Source organism: Epinephelus fuscoguttatus, linkage group LG20 (genome assembly GCF_011397635.1).
Source record: "Epinephelus fuscoguttatus linkage group LG20, E.fuscoguttatus.final_Chr_v1".
NCBI classification, from domain to species: Eukaryota; Metazoa; Chordata; class Actinopteri; order Perciformes; family Serranidae; genus Epinephelus; species Epinephelus fuscoguttatus.
Window position 1 is genome coordinate 32,164,103 of NC_064771.1, and position 19,720 is coordinate 32,183,822.

Sequence of the window (19,720 nt, forward strand, 5' to 3'; positions counted from 1 at the left end):
CGCTGAACGGCAGCAGTGCAAGCAGCCACCAGATGCTGGCTTTCACAGCTGATCCCTGCAGGATTGCACTCTGGATTGCGAGTTTACAATGAACCTGGGGACAAATCTTAGTTGTCTCAGATTTGTTATTAGCGTCAAAGTTTTTGAGAGCATAAATAGAGAGATGTTGAGCTTTTCAAATGATGATCAGTGTGTGCTAATGACTAAGAGATGACTAAAATGTCATGATTTTTGTTGACTGAAATATTTTGAATTTTCATTGACTAAAACGAATAAACCTTTTCATCCTAAGACTAAGAGTGAATCTACCTGTGAAAATTAACACTGTTAAATCCTCTGGTCCACCTTTTGGTTTTTAGCTAGCGGCATGGCTCTAGGACAGCCTCGCAGAGCCAATAGCATGGCTGTAGACTCTGTAGAGTCATAGTCTGGTTACTCGCTGACTCCAGCTCTCTCTGAACGGCCTCCTCTCCCCAGCAGTCCAAGGCAGCTACATGTGTGCATGTAGATACAGGAGGTGCTAGCAGTCTGTATAACGAGTAATGAGAAAAGAGCATTTAAAGAGCCCTGTGCTTTTGAGTGGCAACTAGCCATGAACATCAGCCAAAACAAACCCATATGCAGGTCACACACTGGAAGTTCTTTTGTCAGGAACCTGTGATCACTTTTCATCAGGCCAGTTATTTATATTGGTGCAGCTCCAGCCTCTAATTGAGTAAATGGTACAATAGTTTTCACCTTACCTTTACAGTCGTTCAGTAGATCCCTGGTGATGTTTCGCCTCATTTGAGACACTGGATGTGAGCATTACTAAATCTTTATCCCCTTTCCGTCTTGTACAAAAAACATGTCCCACACCTGCAGTTTCACCTTTGACTAGACCTCTCAAATGATTTCCCATGAAATCTGTATGATGGCAGACGCCAAGAAAAGCTTTTTAATTTTTATGCAAATGATCACAAATCATGGCTGTGTTTTGCTTGTTTAATTTTTTTGCAAGTGGATTTAATTGATCATCATGTAGTCATGTACACACACTCATTGTTGAAATCAGTTCAAGCACAACAAATCTCTGAAATGGTGAAATGATTAAATTCCTTCCAAAAAGAGAGACTTTTTCATGTTGCACCACAGAGGAATAATTATTCCACACATCACAGAGGTCTTGGTTTGAGAAGAGAAAGTATCTCATCCCTTTATTTTCTACCGACAGATCTCTCTGCTGGCTCACTTAAGAGGTCATCCAAACCTTCACATCCATAAATCTAAATTGATGGCCGCGTCTCTCAGAAGCTCAGCTATGTCAAGACGTTTAGCCCCTGTTAAAGCAAGATTAAAGGATAAACCCAGCTCCTCTCCCATTGTGCTTATTAACCAAACAAACCACATGGCTTAAGTCAGCCTTACTCTGCTTTCAGATACACAGCCAAATTAAGGAATTCAGATTATTAATGATCCAACAACACTGCATTCCCTAGCAGATAATGGTCTCGCCGACACTTTGAAAGACTTATAAATATTTTGTTTGCCGAGTCAAAGATGGAATCGCCTTCAACGCTTTCTGTGGGAAAACCAACTCAAAGGGATGAATTGGTTCTCCCAAATGCTCCCCCTATTCCAGGGTTATCCCAGCTAAAGGAATGTGATTCTGTTTAATTAGGGAACACGAGTGGGCTCATGGGAAGCCCCCCATTTTTAATTACTGGTCCCCATGGCTCCCTGGGATGTCTCTGGCTGGTTGGGGGTCAGTGCTACAAGGCCCAAGTCATAGTGCCATGCTGCCAGAGGTTACCAGGGCCAGCTGGTTCTCAGACAGAGTGTGTGTGCATATGCGTATGTGTGTGTGTCTGTGCCAAGTCCAATATCCTCCTTACCCTGTCAAGACTTTTTTCAGTGGATGGCATGCTACGGGCCGGTTCAAAAAACATTTTCAAAATATTTGTAAACCTAAATGGCTTCAAATATTTGAACAAACAGACATGAAAGGTCGACGTCCAAGTCAGTCGAGGAGCCGTAAAGCCGTGTGAGCCCCTGCAAGATTAGTTAAATGAGCGATTCCACATGAGTTTCCAAATATTTTCAAATGTACTTTTCTAATATGGTCCAGCTCTTGTGTGTTTACGCCGCCGCCCAAGTAAACATCAGAAACTATTTGGCCATGTCGCAGATTAGAAGTCATTCCTGGGATTCGAATGCTAACTTTGATGTAATTAAAGAGAAAAGGGCTTTGGTTTAGTGTGGTCTGTAATCCAAGAGTTATATGTACATGAATGGCTTATTTTACAAGAACAGATACCACAAACGCATATGGCAGGGAACTGCCAATTGAGCAAGAAAGCGTCTCATGTGTCTGACCCACGAACTTCACTACGTACGTCTATTGATGTTGAAGTTGGAAAATAAAAACAGATTGACCATTTCACATTAAGTGCACTCAAAAGCATGTTCTGTCTATTTCTAACACCACTACAGCTGCTTAAAGGCTAGAAGGCAGTTGTGTAAAGAGAAAGACACAGGTTAGAGCCATGGGCTGTATAAAGTAATAGACATAGCCACTGTGACGTCACCCACTTGTTTGTAGACTCCTGCTTTGAAGCTTTGAGTTTGGCATTTTGACCAGAAGCGACCATATTTGCTAGCTGCTAGCTTGGTTAGCATAATGTTGTGGTTAACTGTGATAATGCTAATGCTAAGTCCTTTCAAACAAAATGTACTTACCAGGAAAACCATATATCCAACTCCTTAGAGGGTCTTTATTAGTGATGTTCCTGGCGACTAATTTCCCTGGCGACTAAACGAAAGTTTTAATTAAGACTAGTTGACTAGGCTAAAAAAGGGAAAACACTAAAACACTCAGAAAACAGTCAAAATTTAGCGCAATTTATTTATAATTAAACTTCAGCTGAAATGAGAGGCATCTTGCACTGTGCAGTGTGAATGTAAACCCTGCACATTATCTGACAATAACTCACGTAAAGTTAACAAATTAAATAACATCTCAAAAAATTGCTGCTGAATTCATTTTTTAGATCAAACTGCTGCCAAACCGCGCTGGTTTTATGAGGACATCTCTCAAGTTTCCCATCGTGCTGTTTTAAAACGCCAGTCTACTCGAGCATTACCGCATGCAGGGGGACTTAAGTGGCCTTGCACATGAATAAAACACTAATTGGTTTAACTGACTAATATTTTTGGTGCTGACTAGCGAGGGGGCGGACGTTTAATCGTTTAGACGCATTATTGCACGCATCCCTAGTCTTTAGTACAAACAAACACCGAACAAGGCATTTTTAAGGCAACCAAATTGTTAAAATTAACTTTCTTGATCTTAAAACACACTGAAATAGCAACAGCTACAAATATGCTAATACTCTGTGACTCTGGTAGTGACTTGTCAATGGACTGTGCCTGTCTGTCACTCAATAGAGGTGTAATGGTTCCTAAACCGAAACTGAACCCACGATACAAACTCAAACAGACTGCCAGAAGCAGATGTTACAAATATGCATTGCTGCCCATATGAATAGTTTTGATGTGAAATACTTGTAGGCGAGTATTTTACATTTGCATGTCGTTAATTCATCAAACCCCCAGTGTGTAAAGGCCTTCAATGTAAAGAAGGGCGTTTGAGGTCTGTTTAGTACAACTTAGCCTGAGTGACACCCGTAGCAGTAGGTTGGTGGGAACAGATGATCAGAGGTCAGAGGGTCTCAGTGTTCAAACATATTGACGATGCAGCTATTTGACCCGACAATCTACCCATCAATCATCATCCTCACCAGCGAACATGAACCATGTCAAAGACGTCTAATGACACGTTGACATTTAATGAACCTTCTCAAAATGAAGTTCACATACACTCACAATAGAAGCTTGACTGATTGCGATGCAATGAGGTAGAGGTAGTTAAAAAGTAGTGAAGTAAACACTTGGGGAAGAGTGTTTCATTTTGTATTTTGTATTTCAGTTATTCATGAGCATGTTAACTTTTACCCTCCAGGTTACCATTTACATATCAATCTCCTCATCTAACTTTGCTCCTCTAACTCGTAAGAAAGCCCAGACTTCCAAAAATGTTGAACTATGTATACATTTTTTTTTTTTTACCAACACCTGAAACTGAAAAATAGTCTCTCCATTATGACATCTACTTTAATTTTGAACAAGTTTTAACTTCACAGTCCCAACTGGTCACTTACTGAGGTATCAATCCACATCTGGGATAATTATTCTTCAGGATACGTTTTTTTTTTTTTTTTTTTTGGCCGCACACCTCCCATTCTTTAACCGTCCTGTAGCTTGCTTATCGGTGAATAGAATCGGAGTTGAAATAAGCCCTTAAAGTTTCTGCATCGCAAACAAAAGTGTTATCTTCCCACAGGCAGGCAGGAAAAACAAAGGCGGTGTAAGAGAAATGAGCGAAAGGATAAAGGTGAAAAGCTGACTACATCCTATGTTTCTGTAGAATTTCCTCCCTAGACACACACACACACACACACACACACACGGGACAACCTGTTCCAAAAGAACCATTGACCTTCTGCGTGAAAGCCTCCAATAACAAAACGAGACATCAATAAGCTGAAAACCGATACTCTGCAAGCGGAAATCACCTCGGCGCATGGAATAGCCCCAGAATGGCTGTTTGGAGCACAATCGCCATAATACTGTGAAGGAGGGGATGTGCTTCTGTATTGTGTTGGCCAACAATAGCTGACTGTAAACTCACAGCCACACCACCCTATGGATTTAGCAGTTCTTCATAGGGCAGGCTATTGTCCTGGTCCCGAAAGCAGTGCTTTGTGGCTGAGGGCCAATGTGTGTCAGGTAACAGGTGGTGGAGATCAGCGGAGATACAGAGATATGAGAAACAGAAGGATAGAGGGAGGGAAAGAAAGAGAGAGTGAGGAGGAGACAGAGGTGTAAACCTGTTTTTTTCTTTTTCTTTTTTAAAGAAAAATATTTTGATTGCTCTTCTGCCTGGGCGGAGCGGGGTTTAATATGTTCCACTGGCTCACAAAAGGCCTGTCACAGTGGTATGATACCTCCATACACTGGGCTGCAGTGGAGCATTCAAGAGCTCTGGAAACAATCCCACAGCAACCAGAAACAACACCACACCACAGGCTCAGCACACAACCACAACAACCTCATCTCCTCCACCACTTTAACGCCTTTTATATTAAATGGGTAACTCTACTACATATATTAGTTCTCAACTGACGACTGCTAAATAACTTACTCTGTCTCACATTAGCTAGATATGTCAACCAGTGGTTAAAAGTAGCCACTCAGCTAATCTTTGCTGTTGTTTTTTTAAAGCCAGCTGCTAATGCTACCTAGCTAGTTGTCAAGTGTAGTAATAAGAGATACAATAACAAGAGATACAGCAGTTATTTACCTGATACGACGTTAGAAGCAGGTGCAGCAACAATTTCTATTTTGTAATGAATTGGAAATGTTCCCATTTCTTTCCATTGCTTTAGAAATATGCAATTAACTACTAAACTCCGAAACAGTTTGATTTATTATGAGGGATCTAGCTAAAAACAGGTTGCCATTTTGAAAGTCCAAGATGGCCGCCACAGAGACTTGGGGAAACATTGGTTTTGGGGTTTGTCACACTCTAAACTTTCCAAAAAATGTATAGTTCATAAACTCCCTAAAAATTTTGAACGAAGGTTGAAATCAGGACATTGTGAACCTGTCTATATGTTAAATTTACACTACTAAATTAAAGCTACATTCCCTTCTTTTGTTATATTAACAATAGATCAAAAGGAATGTGTAATGTGAAAGGCGTTGCCAGTGACAAACCCTGCAGAGAAATATCACCACATTTGAAGTAGTTGCTTTAAAGCCACTTTAGAGGCGAGCTACTAGAATTCATATGTTATATATATATTCCAGTGGTCTAAGACAACCCAAAAATAATAGTAAATATGAACAACTCTGTCCTAAATCCAAAAACTAGAGTGCCAAAACAAATTTGTCATGATTGTTGATTTTGACAGGTATTTTAGATTTAGTCTCAGTCTTGAGATGAAAATGCTTATTAGTTTTACCTACATTTGAGCAGCTACCCTCACAGATAACCAAACCTCTAACCTGCCTGTCAACACAGCATCAAACCACAAACCTTCTTGAATCTGCATCTAGGTTGAGTCTGTCGGAGATCGGCTTTTAAGTCCGGTAGTCGGTGGCTGCTTGCTCCGCTGCCATTCAGCTCAAGTGGAGCTAACTGCTAACAGTGACAGGAGTTTGCCATCCAGTCACTCGTGCAGCATTTGAAGATAGTTACAAGTACGGCTGTTCTCCGCTTTCATTGCACGATAGTCCACCACTAACATTTTCGTCACATCTTTTCAACGAAAATGAAACATTTTGTCTTAGTTTTTACTATCAAGATCTATATTTGGCTTGTCATCACCTTGTTTACGTCATAGAAAAAAGGTTGTTGATGAAAAATATGAGTCATAGTTTCATCAGTGAAATTAACACTGTGTTGCCATCAACTAAAAAGTCTGGAGCTTCTCCATAGACAGTGAATGGTGAAAGATATTCTGGATGACACTGAGAGCACCCGGAGAAATGTCCTGAGTATATTGGTGCATTTTCTGTTTCAGGAGTGAGAACACTATAATACAGTAAAGCTCATTTGGGTGGAAAATAAAAAACAAACATTCTGTGGGTCCACAGAATCAGTGTCCCATTCATCGTCTATGGAGCAGCTCCAGACTTGATGACATCACAAGTTTGGAAATAGCATACTGGAATTCTTAATTTGGTTGGTGTTCCCCTTTAAGCTTATTATTTTGGTTATTCAGCCTGAAACGCAGCTGTCGTCAGCCTTGTTTCCAGTCACAGATGGCAGCTGTCACAACCACACTGTAAACTACCTGGCCAGCACCAAAGGTCAAACAGACAGAGCCACTAGCTGGTGAAGAGAGTGGGAAATTTAGATGCCAAAAAACCTCCCAGATATTTCTGTCATGACTTAGTTGAGGTTAAAAGGAGACTAATTACTGGACTAATATTCATCTGGAGGCCAAAAGCACGACTCCAAATTAATGTTAATGTTGCTCCAAATCTTCTGGATGAGTAAATATGCAGTTGTTTGCCTACATATTTGCCATAGCAACCTAATAAGGTGATGACATGTTAGACACTGTATTTTAAGCTCTTTCTGCTGCCCCAGAGTGGCCTAAATAATTCCTTAAAGGAATACGTCACCCACAAAATGATTATTCGTCGTATTGAAATCACCATATGAACAAATGCAATATCCAGATCACAGGAGCTGTAATTGTTTGGTAAAGGTAAAACATGTCGTAATATACCATTATAAATGAAGCATGGTGGTGCTGCAGAGATGCTCCTGCCTACAAGTCATACTCCAGATGCAAAGGAACATACTTGTTTGGTACAGACCTCAGCAAAAATCACATCATCCTCATTTTTATAACATCGTTTCCTTTTCATTTTAAAATGACCATTCCCACTAAAATGTCAAAAATAATTGTTATATGATTTTTTTTAAAATTTGCATTTGGCATACCATGCAGCCCTACTGCACCATAAACAAAGAAACCCAAAAACTGGAGAATATTCTTGATAAATTGAAGTCATAGGGGTCAGTGTTGAACAATGGCAAAACGATATAAAACAGTTTACAAACTCTCACACAACTCGTGCGGTATAATAAGTCTCATTTATATGTTCAGAACTTCCCAAACACATGCAGTTTTGCTTAAACCTTGGTATTTATTGTTTTGATATAGTTTTGCTTTTATTAAACGTGGACCCCTTTACTTCAGTTTATGAAGAATTTTTCCCCACTTTTGGATTCTTCGTTCACGGTGGAGGCATATGAGAAGTTTTATTCCTGAAATCAATGTAAAAATGGGTGAGTAACTGATATTCAACGGATCATTTTGTGGGTGAAGTATTACTTTAATATAGTTTATAGCAGTCAAATATTTTGCTGACACAATTCCTTGAGTAATTCGATTACTAAAACGCCTAGAGGCAAATTATTTGACTATTGTTATTGAGACTTTGTTTAATCCAGTACAGCTATATACAGCACACTGCATTTCGAATGAATGGTTATTTCTGTTTAAGTTTTAAGTTTATTCACTTTATTAATCCCCCTGAGGGGAAATTCAATGTTTTCACTCTTGCTTGTCAATTACACACAGGTCTGAAAGACACACATGCACAAACAGGACCTATACATGCACAAAGTGGAGAGAGTCTCAGAGTGAGGGGGCTGCCCTTTGGTCAGGCGCCCCGAGCGGTTGGGGGGTTCGGTGCCTTGCTCAAGGGCACCTCGGCAGTGCCCAGGAGGTGAACTGGCACCTCTCCAGCCACTATTTTGGCCCGGACGGGGACTCGAACAGGCGACCCTCCGGTTCCCAACCCAGGTCCCTATGGACTGAGCTACTGCCGCCCCGTTGCACAACACGCTTATGTTACTTCTGCTATTGATAGCCTACGTAGCTGCAACATGGATGTGAAGTGCAGGAACGGGGACAAGAAAACAGTGAGAGACAAAAAGGCACAGCAAAGAAAACGACAGAAAATCTCAAGGGTGTGGGATCATTACAAGTTAAAACGGAAAGACATCATAGTTCAGTGTGTATTGCCAGAGTTAGCATTCCGCTATAGCGCGTCCTCAATGCTACAACATCTGAGTAGGAAACATCCAGTGTATGCATTGAGTTCGCCAAGCGGACCCGACACAACAAGATAACATTGATGTCATGTTTAATTGCATTTAACCTTAAACAATGAGTGCGTTTACATGGACAGTTTAATTCCCTTTTCATTCGGAATGAAAGTTCATTCCTATTAAAAGTGATCTTGTAAACACCTATTTCAGAATGGAAATGGCCAATGTGATTGAAAATTCATTCTGATGTAAGGGGCCTGATCCTTCGATGTCGGCTCTTCCTATCATTGTGAAGCAGAATTCACCAAGCGTTGGGTTGTTCACCCACTAATAGGGAACGTGAGCTGGGTTTAGACCGTCGTGAGACAGGATCCGTTTCTAAATCCGAATGAAAGAATTTCTCGCACTTGTATACACTCATTCCTCTTAAAGGTCATTCTGGTCTTTCTGCGCATGCTCGTTTCCTTGCCCTCCTGGCGCGATGACATATATAGCGTGCATAGCAACGGGCTGAGATAGAGCAGTCGGACTTGTTGCACTAACCGGTTTCCATTCGCCAAAGCACGGTCTTCTATATCGCTTCTTTGACCTTCTACCTCCCTTCTCCTCCTCAACAGACGAAGCATTAGCAGAGGTTGTTGTCGTACTGCTGCTTCAAGAATATAAGCAAAACAAGCCCGAAAAGGGCACTAAGAACGGCGTCGTCAAGCATCTTGTTATCGTAACATCCACCTTGCCCCCTATCCAATCAGAAACCTTCCCTGCCCCAAACCTTGCGCAGACCAAAATAAAGGCGATTAAAAGGTGATTAAACTGATCTCCCGTGTAAACCCTCATTCAGAATGAATATTTCCCATGTAAACTACCTGAAAGAATTTAACTCCGAATTAATTCATTCAGATTTATTTCATTCCGAATGAGAAGCCATCATGCAACTGCAAACAGTGACTGCTAACTAATATTCATAAGGCATGTAAATAACATACGAGTATTATGCTTTATTATGGCTGATGAATAACAGAAAAAATGTTGCTAATTTCTCTCATTTCAGAGACTTTTCTTAGTTTCTCTTCTATATATCATTGTTGGCTTTAAATGAAGCTAAAGTAATGTAAAAACAGGCAGTATTTTTTATTTAATTACTCATTTAATCACAAGAATAATCTGTAGAATGCTCAATTGCTAAAAGAATGGATAGCTGCAGCCTTAATTCAAACATTGTGAGATCACTGGGTTGACTTGGAATCCTGAACTTCCAGCAAGCTGCAGGTGAGAGGTTCCTGAAATTATGTTTCAACTGGAACAAATATTGCAAATCCTCCAAGATATATTTAAACAAAACCAACATGCAGCTGAATGAACTGAAACTTCAGAAGTCCAGCGCGGAGCCAAAATCAACCTCTGAGGACCTTCCACCAAACCACTTGGCCTAAAACAGATCTCCTACCCACGAACAGAAGAGAGCCAGGTCTGGTCCGGTGTGGTCAGGTCTGGCTCGGACTGGACTGTGAAAAAGAAGGTGCAGGTAACATGGATAATGGATCCTGTCAGCGGAACAGTGATGTGCAAAACAGTCATGGGTCTGCCCGTTCAGATCACACCCTATCATTCAGCCCTGAGCGGTTGATCAGCGTCCAGGAGGGTACGTCCAGGGGGATGCCCTGGAGGAAATGAGGTCATCGGAACAGATCGTATGGAGTAAATGAAGTACACCATGCCGATCCAACTCTGTCGCCCCTGCATTTGACCTGTTATTCCCTTCAAATGGAACTCCATTTTTACTGTTAGAGATGACTTCATTGATATACCTCCTGGTTGTCTTTGAACGCCTACGCCACCACGGGCGCACCCTGCCAGAGGTCTCATGCTAAAACAAAGCTCCTACACATATGTCCATTTTAAGACACTCTAAGGTCTGCTGAGCACGCTCCCTTCATCCTTTCCAGCTTCCAGACAACAAGCTCACTGCAGAGCGTTGGCTGGGAGAGAAGAACAAGTGAGGTTTATAAGCTCTTTGTTTTTCTTTTTATTGGTCACTATAAAGCAGAGAGTATCAGAGAAGATGATTGAGAAAGAGAAAAATAAGAACAAAAGCTCACGAGCCAGCGTTTTACATCACACAGAAAGAGCTTGCACCTTAGCCTGTTGAACCTCCAGCACACCCTAAAGTGAGGGAATTTGGGGAAAGGGTAAAAGGAGCTTGTGTCTTCATGCCAAGCATTACATCTTGCCTTAGTCACCAACCCCTGAGCCTTCACTCTTGGCTACGTTAGGCCACATGGCCCAAAGGAGGACAGCCACTTAAACAGATGATTTTTGTTTTCAACACGACCGCAGAAACGGGAGGGGAAAAAATACAACTTTCAAATGGCATGAGGATGTCAGATTTCAGATCAAAAACTGCTGAAGGAACACACATACACAAGGATTTCCTGTTTCATCATTTATTTGTGTGTTTGTTTTCCAAGTCAACATCAACAGTATTCTTTCACTATCGTAAGGCTTTGATGTTTGCGCCAGTTTTTTCAATATGCATTATGATCTGGCGATGAGAAGGGCTGAATTACAATGGCAATGAAAACATTTTGGAGACGGAAATGTTTTTTGTTAATTAGAACTGGCAGCGAAAGTTGGTTTGTGTTGTCTCGCTGAAAGGAAAATGTTAAACACAAATGTCCTCTATAAAAGGACAGGGGTCACTTCATCCTTTGGTCTTCATGGACCCGTTGAAAAAGCGTAAATTAAAAACATCAAAGACAACGCTTTTGATCGCTGTTGATACAGTTCACCTTGTCTAAACACCTTTATTTAATTATATTGCACTTCTTAAAAGCTTTATTAGACCATATTGACCACTAGGGAGCAGAAAATGCCTTTATATACAATTGCCTTATCAAGTTCTCATCATGGATGTATTAGGAGAACTGAATACAGTGTTGGTTCAGGTGGTTCATTCCTATGAGAGTTGCTCAGTGGTGCATGAAGCCAAAGTAGTCCAACTGCCACGTATTACAATAAAATTACCTCGATGATCGGGGAATGATTGGCACTACTTCAGCACTGTGCAGCGTGTAGAGCAGGTGCACTAGATATGTGCAATGGCTGAGTGCGGACGAGTGTCGTACTTCTGCCGGCATAGCGGCTAACTTCTGGTTTAGTCCTTGTTTAACTTGAATGGAGATAAAATGACTTAATCTTGCAGCTCTTCTAAACTTTCCAAATGTTATCGGATTGAATGGATCAAATCCCAATACTGAAATAAGTCATTTTGTTGGGGCTGCGACGCTCAAAAAACTTTACCCTCTGATTTACAGACGTCTTTTCCAATGTAAGAAATTCTTTTTGTGCCACAGAATATCATGTGATGGACCACGGAAATTGCAGTACCACTGTTTGGCCACCAAATTGGCTTCATAGCCTGGCGCACTTTCTAGGGGCCTGGTACTTCTTGCTAGCTTGTTAGTAATCAACCACTGTATCTACTGTTCCCATTGGAACCTTCTGTTTTATCTCCTAATTAATTAGAGTCCAGTGATTACTTGACTTTTAGCTATGGTTCGGTCTAGAAGTGCCTGAGATTTTTTATTTACTAATTTCTGCTTAATGTCATTATCCAGTGGAAAAGCATGGTTTTACACGATGAGCTGGTCAAGTGGAAACATTCGGAGTAAAGTGGCTAAAAATGGTGAAAAACTGCAGTTGATTGTTCATTCTCAGTGTAATTGGCAGTCTTGACAACACATTCACATTGCAGGCAGTAATTTGATTTAAGAAATATTACCTCTGAAGAATACCCATTATTTGACCACCAGGTGACAAAACTTAAAGCAACAGAGCCTCCACGTACAGTTTGCTTATCAAGTTCTTATTGCTAGCGTGTTAGCAGTCACGCACAAAAACCAGACAGAAGAAAGAACAAAAATGGGTGAGAACTGATTTATAGTAAAAGATAAAATAAAAATAAGTAGACTATAGTAATATAAATGATAAACTAAGGTAAGTCAAAGCAACATTATTAACATGACATGCTGAGTAAATTTGCCAGATTTCAATGGATACTACTGTTAAATGTCCGCTCATAGTTCATAAAAAATGAGTGTCAAAACAGCATTCATGTAATAGTGTCCTTATAAATGTTTCTTTCCGCTGCACCATAACCAAATCGATCCACTCCACTCATAAATCTGGTCAAAAATGGGCTCAAATTGTACATTATATGCCCAGCTTTAGGGTGAACTCAACGTCAGACCGAAGATGGAAATGGGAAATAACGTCATTTATATTATATTACATATGGAAGTTTGTGAGGGCTGTTCAGTGCTCGGCAAAAAATATCAATAAAAAATGGCTTAAAATTGTAAAAAGCTGCAGAGAGGAGTTTTTCATTCCCAGTGGATTATGCTAGAAAATCAATTCAAACTGCAGGGACTAATTTAATAAAAAAATATCCGTCTTAAACAATACTCACAAACGATTAAAATGCCAAAAAATGATGGATGTAGATATAACGCAGATACACTGTGTGATGCAGATAGAACTCTTAAAATACTTGCGGTTGAAAAAGTATTGCAGGCTGTTCATCACATGTGTTTCGCAGAGTCCCTCATTGGCTTTGTAGAGGCAACAAAGCAAAATTGCTCTTGACATAGATAGGGCCCGATTTGGAGTGCGTTCAAAACATGCTATATCTAACAAATATGTTTGCTTGCAGTGTGTGAGTGAGTGGTATGGGAACAATTGCTCTAAGAAAAAAAAAACACAAGCAATATGCTCACTGTCATGCGAGGCAGGCTACATTGAGATAACAAAATGCCCTTAATTACTGTAACTCCAGCATGTTAAGTTTTAGTTTTTTGGAGCAAATGACAAACCAGAGTAATATGATAATAGCAGGGCACATGTGCTGTTGAAGTACTGTAGCTTCAAGCAACTGTTTAGACACAGTGTGACTGCTTCAAGTAAAGCATATATAGAGTTTCTTTAAAGGGCTCTGTGTCTGTATGAAAGAGTATACTTTAGCTCCTTTATATGCACAGGCACAAAGAAAAGCCATCGCTTTCCACAAAATGTGTCATGAAACGGAAGGTCCCACCCATGCTTTACCTGAGTTACATTCAAAGAAAGTGTGCAGAGCAGGATATCATTACTATTAAAGAGGAAACAAGGCTTAACCAGTGCCAACAACCTGCTATTAAAAATGTGAATACCTCATTGTGCTGGTGGTCTCAGGCTGAATCTTAAAATAACAGGGTTTTACATGGTTCTCACTCCCCTAGGCAGTGAGTCGTAGCCACACTTGTCTTTCAAAGATTTTGACTTTGCTTGTGATCGACGCCCTCATTCACATGCTTCCTCACAGAACCCCCCAGAAAAAGATATAAAAAAAGAGGGCTGGCGCTCTCTTACTTCTCGATTAGTATTCTGAGAGGCAGACAAAGAGGGCCGCGGCAGAATTAATAGCCTTTGACATTTTCAACTTCCTTTCCAGAATCCAGTTTGATTGGTGGGGAGGTTTTGTGTGGGTGATGATAAGAATGCCGGAAGGCAGGCTGACATTGCAAGTCCCCAGACAACTGAGTTCATTAGTAATGTCTGGCGAGATAGTTCCTAACCTGAGTCCTCTTCTCTTAAAGTCCCCGTCTCTTTCTCTCTGGGGCAGAGGAGTACAAATTCCAGCGCATTTATCACCTACATGTAAAAGCCAAGAAAAGAAATCTGGGAAAAAAGAGTTTTTAGGTCCAGACTTGATGAATCAAACACTTTCTGTGTTCGCAGTGCATCAGGTTGGTTATTTTCTCCAGGCTGTCTGAACTCTGACCACGATCCCGTCCCTGCGGATGTTGTATGTGACTTACAGTATTTCATCACAGTCTGGTCCACGAAATGATCGAGGCTGATCAGTTGTGATGTATGAGAAAGATACGCAGGCGAGATGACTTGTTTTACTCCCATGTACTGATAAATAACAGCTGCAGAGGAAAACAAATACTGTACATCTGTTAAGGAGTTGTTTCAAGATTTTTGAATGTCACAAGAAAGTTTGTGGGAAATAGTTTGACTGTGGATACATAACCGCTTACATGTAGTGAGTATGTTGTCGGCCGGTTCCACGTTTTACACACAGTATATTTAAATGTGACTCTTTTTAGGGCAGCAGCTGTTATCTGTGACTGTAATTTCACTTTTGAATGTCATGATTATCTTGACCATTGTTGAGTATTTGTTACGTTATGCCTTGAATGAATCTCACTAAATGTGAACTTAATTTGTATTATTTTCATGTAGAAACATTATCTTGTAGTTTGACTGCTGTGTGACTTTTCACTGGCCCTGGGAGGACAAAAAAAAAGCAACTGCGTTAATTTACTAAGCAGAATCATGCTTGTTAAAATGCAGTGTTTTCCCTAATGCATTTAGCAGTGGCGCTAAATGATTAGCACCCCTGATGTATCTATAAATCTCCCCATACGTCGTCTCTACTTTACAAAGTCAGAGTCTGACACATGCAAGGATTATAAAACCAACACCCACAGATAAGGGAGCTCTGATTGATCCAGATGTTTGTCTGAATTGTTCGAAGGCTGATCGGAAGAGCCGATCAGATGCCGCAAATCGTGAGACAATTTCTCTACATCTGGTGGTTCTGACACACTGTAGTTCACACTGAACATTCACTGTCACATTTATGATTTAACACTAACCTGACATCCAGCTCTACTGGCTGTCCTGAGTGCAGACACACAGTCTCTCTGCTTGCACACCACACACACACTGCACTGAATGTTTCTACGCTTCTGTAGAGGCTGCGATATACTCAGCTGTTTTCCGACATGGCATCTTTATGTGTACCAGCTCTTTCTCATCTGGATTTATCCAGAATTTGAGTTGTTTTGTCTCTGCGACTGTAAATGCAGGGATGATCAGGGGAGACTGGGGGCATTGTAGTAATTTTTTTGTTTTAATTTAATCAGTCAAAAATCTCGAACTATTTGGATACATTTTTATATGGGTAACTTGTATCTGTGTTCGACTTGCTGACAATCATCAGTTGTTTTTTGTTGTTAGAGTCACAATATTGATTGGAACACAAGATTGTCATAGTGGGCACTTTTGCCATACATGCCATCTTCTCAGCTCGATGAGTCATTTTCCACTCACCCTGCAAGACTTGGAATGCAAGACTTTCCAGCATTTGTTCCCGAACTGCTACCTCGTTACCCACTCCGCTTGCCTGTGATGTTCCTGTTTCGTCTGCTCCACAGTAAACCACTCTGCCTTCTGAGGCAAATGAGCTGCAAGATGGTCGCACAATCAACAAACGAAAACAGCAATTGTATTTTCTTTGTTAGCGAAGATTTAAAAGTTATGATAACCATCATTTTATCTTAGTTTAATGTCGTTTGAAAGAAATTGAATTGTTATTTCTTCTTCGTGTCTCACTAGAGCTATGTATCAGGTAGTGACAGCAACACTGCCCCCACGGTTCCCGGTGGTACTGCTCCGTTTGGCCTGTATCTGTAAACTTTATGGAAACGTGCAGAAATACGGACGAAATGACCGCGGAGCACGGACAGAAGGCTCCGTCCGTATCCGTATCCGTTTTTAACGTTGAGCATAAATGGGCCTTTAGTGCTCATCTAATATCAGTACAGACGGGCAGGGTTGCAGCATGGGTTGCTAATGTTAGGCTACAGAGCACGGCTAGTGGCCTGGTAATGACGCAGTGGTCTTTTTGATTTGATGACTTATTTGATTCATTGATAGAGTGAAACTAAGGCTGCTGGCGCCCCATGCAACAGAAATCACTGCGGAAGGAAGCTTTTTGGCAATGGCAAATTTTACGGCAACACTACGCCTGTTTACGTAAACGCCAGCATACTGATGACGTATCAGGGTCTTGAAGTGTTGGCTTATTACATGGGGAAGGTTTTCCACCACTACCATTTGTAACCATGTTCCGTAGGGCAAAATGGCACTCGAAAACAAGGGGTAGGGGTTAAAATATGAAATGGGATAGGATCAAATATGCGTCTAAAGTCCGTCTCGTGCCAGTGGACATGTAAATATCTTTTTATGGTGCGAAAAATTCCTACAGGAAACACTTAAATGTATCTTATTTCATCTCATGCAGACCACAAAGAGAGACCAAAGAGGTAGTTTATAAAAACAATCTAAATCTAAAAATGTTTATTTCAGTCAGCCCTGAAATTGTTCAGCTCTTGTAAATATAATGTAAAAAAAAAAAAAAAAATCCAAATAATGTTTAGAAATACTTCTGATGTCTGGTCCTGTTTTCTCTGAGGTGGGGATGCATTTAGTTGCTGCGACACATGACATCATTATTTCCAGAATTCTGGGCTTGTCCCTGCACACAGAGGTTGTTGATGGAAACATTCAAATTTTATTTTGACGAAATTTCAAACATTTGCTTAGAGCTTGTGTAACATTTTATGCAAACAAAACTTTTTGTCTGCCTAGGTGGCCTACCTGCCTGCAGAGTTCACATCCCAGCATGCTTCACTGTTTGTAAACCGAACACCACCTACGTACTGCTGTCACAGCATTAACAATCAAGTCTCACTAATTCAAATCACCTCGCCGGGTTTGTCTCCTCTCCTCCAGACTTCTCACCCTTGTCCTTCTCCTCTCCACCAGTCAGCCATTTATAAACAGTCCCTCTGCTCAGCCGCCGAACGCAGCCCAACACAAATCACGCCACATATAAACAGGAAAGTCAGAATAGCCCTGACCTCCCGTACGTTTAACATGCCAGCCAGTGTGCTGTCTGTCAGTCAAGAGCTGCTGGTCCGTAAAGAGCCTTTGTATGCGTGTGATGTTTATAGTGTTATATTCCTGTGTTTGATCTTTACTTGTCCTGGCTTTTACTCTTTTTTGTTTTTGTCTTCAGAGAATTTTCTCCCACTGCATTTGTGAGACGAGGAGCGTGTGAGAATGACTGTGGGAGAGTGTAATAGTTCTTGACAGAGGAATATCTGTCACAAGGGAATAACAGCTCTGTGGTCAGATTCACTGTGAGAGGAAAGTTCTCTGTATTAGATGGAAGGATTTGCATGGGAGTTTGGAGTTTCCACCGAAGATGCTGACTTCGAGGGTACACACGCAGCACACTTTGATTCATCCTTTAATTCCAGGCATTATTTTCATTGCCAGACACTGTGGCCAAACAAAGATTCATAATTTTGATCAGAATTTCCATACTTCTACTGAAGACACAACAAAGTTGGTCTTAAATTTCAGGCATCATTTTGAATTCAGACAGCGTTGCCGAATTTCCGATCATTCTCACGACGTAATGATTTTCCAAAGGAATGTGTGGCTGCACTAATGTAAAGGGCGGATCCCTTTAATGGTGGACATAAATCTGAGGTAATGTTCACCATGTAGGGTGTGTGCCGACAAATCTTCATCAAATCCACCTAATACAATCGTTTGATGGCATGTTTGCTTATTTTTAATTTTCATGTGATTAGTCATGTTTCTGTGGTGGCAAGGAAATGGATTATTATTATTTGGGCCAAATATTTAATGTTCCCATTATTTGAGCGAGCACATAAACAAATGCGTCATCAGCAATTCATTGCGCGTACAATAACACAGAGGCTGTTTCCCACAGTGGGGCCAGGCCTGGCAGCGGGGCTCGCCTCTGCCTTGGAGCTGCTGGGACGGAGCCAGCTCAAGGTTCAGACCACCACTGCACAGTCATACTCTGCACTACAGTACACATGCACACAGCAGTACAATTTGTACACACATGCCACCACTGCTTTGCATCATGGACACAGGGTGTTATGACCAAAAGTATTTTTTACCACCTTCTTCTGAACAGTAAATCAGCTTTTTAGTTACAACAGTCAACAGCACAGAAAAAGTAACAATTTAATGACTAGACATTACAACATTAACCCCAAGGTTTTTGAAGGACATTGTTTAGCATCCGTACATTTATGTCATTTAAACAAAACAGTAATCTATCTATGGGGCTAAAATCTTAAATCTAGGGTTAGTGCAATATATAGTTGGGTATTATTAGCATAGCTATAAAACTCAGTATCATGCTTTCAGATTATATGGCCAAGTGGAAGCATATAGAGGCTTAAAAAGAGATGACCTAAAATAGAACCTTGAGGGACCCCGCACTAATATTGGGTATCTGTCTATACGGAGTCCCGATACGATACTTATATTTTCCTAGATAATACACAGTGCACACTTTAAGCACATTATAGTTATTCAAATCAAATGTATATACTTGAAAACTGAATAGCTCTGCAGTGCATTAAGAAAAAAATCTATGCATCAAAGCTGTTACTTATAGTTTATTTATTTATTTATTTATTTATTTATTTTTTACCAAATAAGTAAATAGGTATAAAATAACAAATCTTCCTTTTAATCTTTTCAGCCTTGTTGCTGTCTCGAAGGACTTTGTCTGTCCCTTTGAGGGACTGTTCACCAGTGTTTGTTGCCTTGGAGCAGCCCTTTGCATGAGTTACCTGAATGAACTGTGTTCTACTGAGTGTTTATTTTTCGTTGTCTGTACATCTTTAGGGCGGATTAAGCTACATTAATAAATTACTCTCACTGGCTTTTCACTCCCAGAGCTTTTGTTGCACTTTGTTATGCTATGACGTTTTGAACAGACATTCATTCAGTGTCTCAAGAACTATTTGATGGACAGTAATGACATTCCCATCAGTGCCAACTACTACTAATGCAGCACCTGTGTGTTGCATTTAGCTAAAAGCACAACTGTGTACCGAACTGCGATCTCAGAGTCACTATTGTGGCTTTTGACTCCTATTTATGTGTAGTGACTTGAGAGCAAAGTTTTTTGCTGTGTAGACTTTAAAAATTAGTTGCTTTGAAAAAGTGAGATCTGAGAGCCAGACTTCTAGTTAGGTGGTTTTTAAGTGTATGAACAGCAAACGGTCTTTAGAGTTAATTTTACACTGTAAGAAACACGTTCCCACTCGTGCTGTAGGTCGTTGCCACTACTTAAAACTAGTTGCATCACTCTGTAGTTGA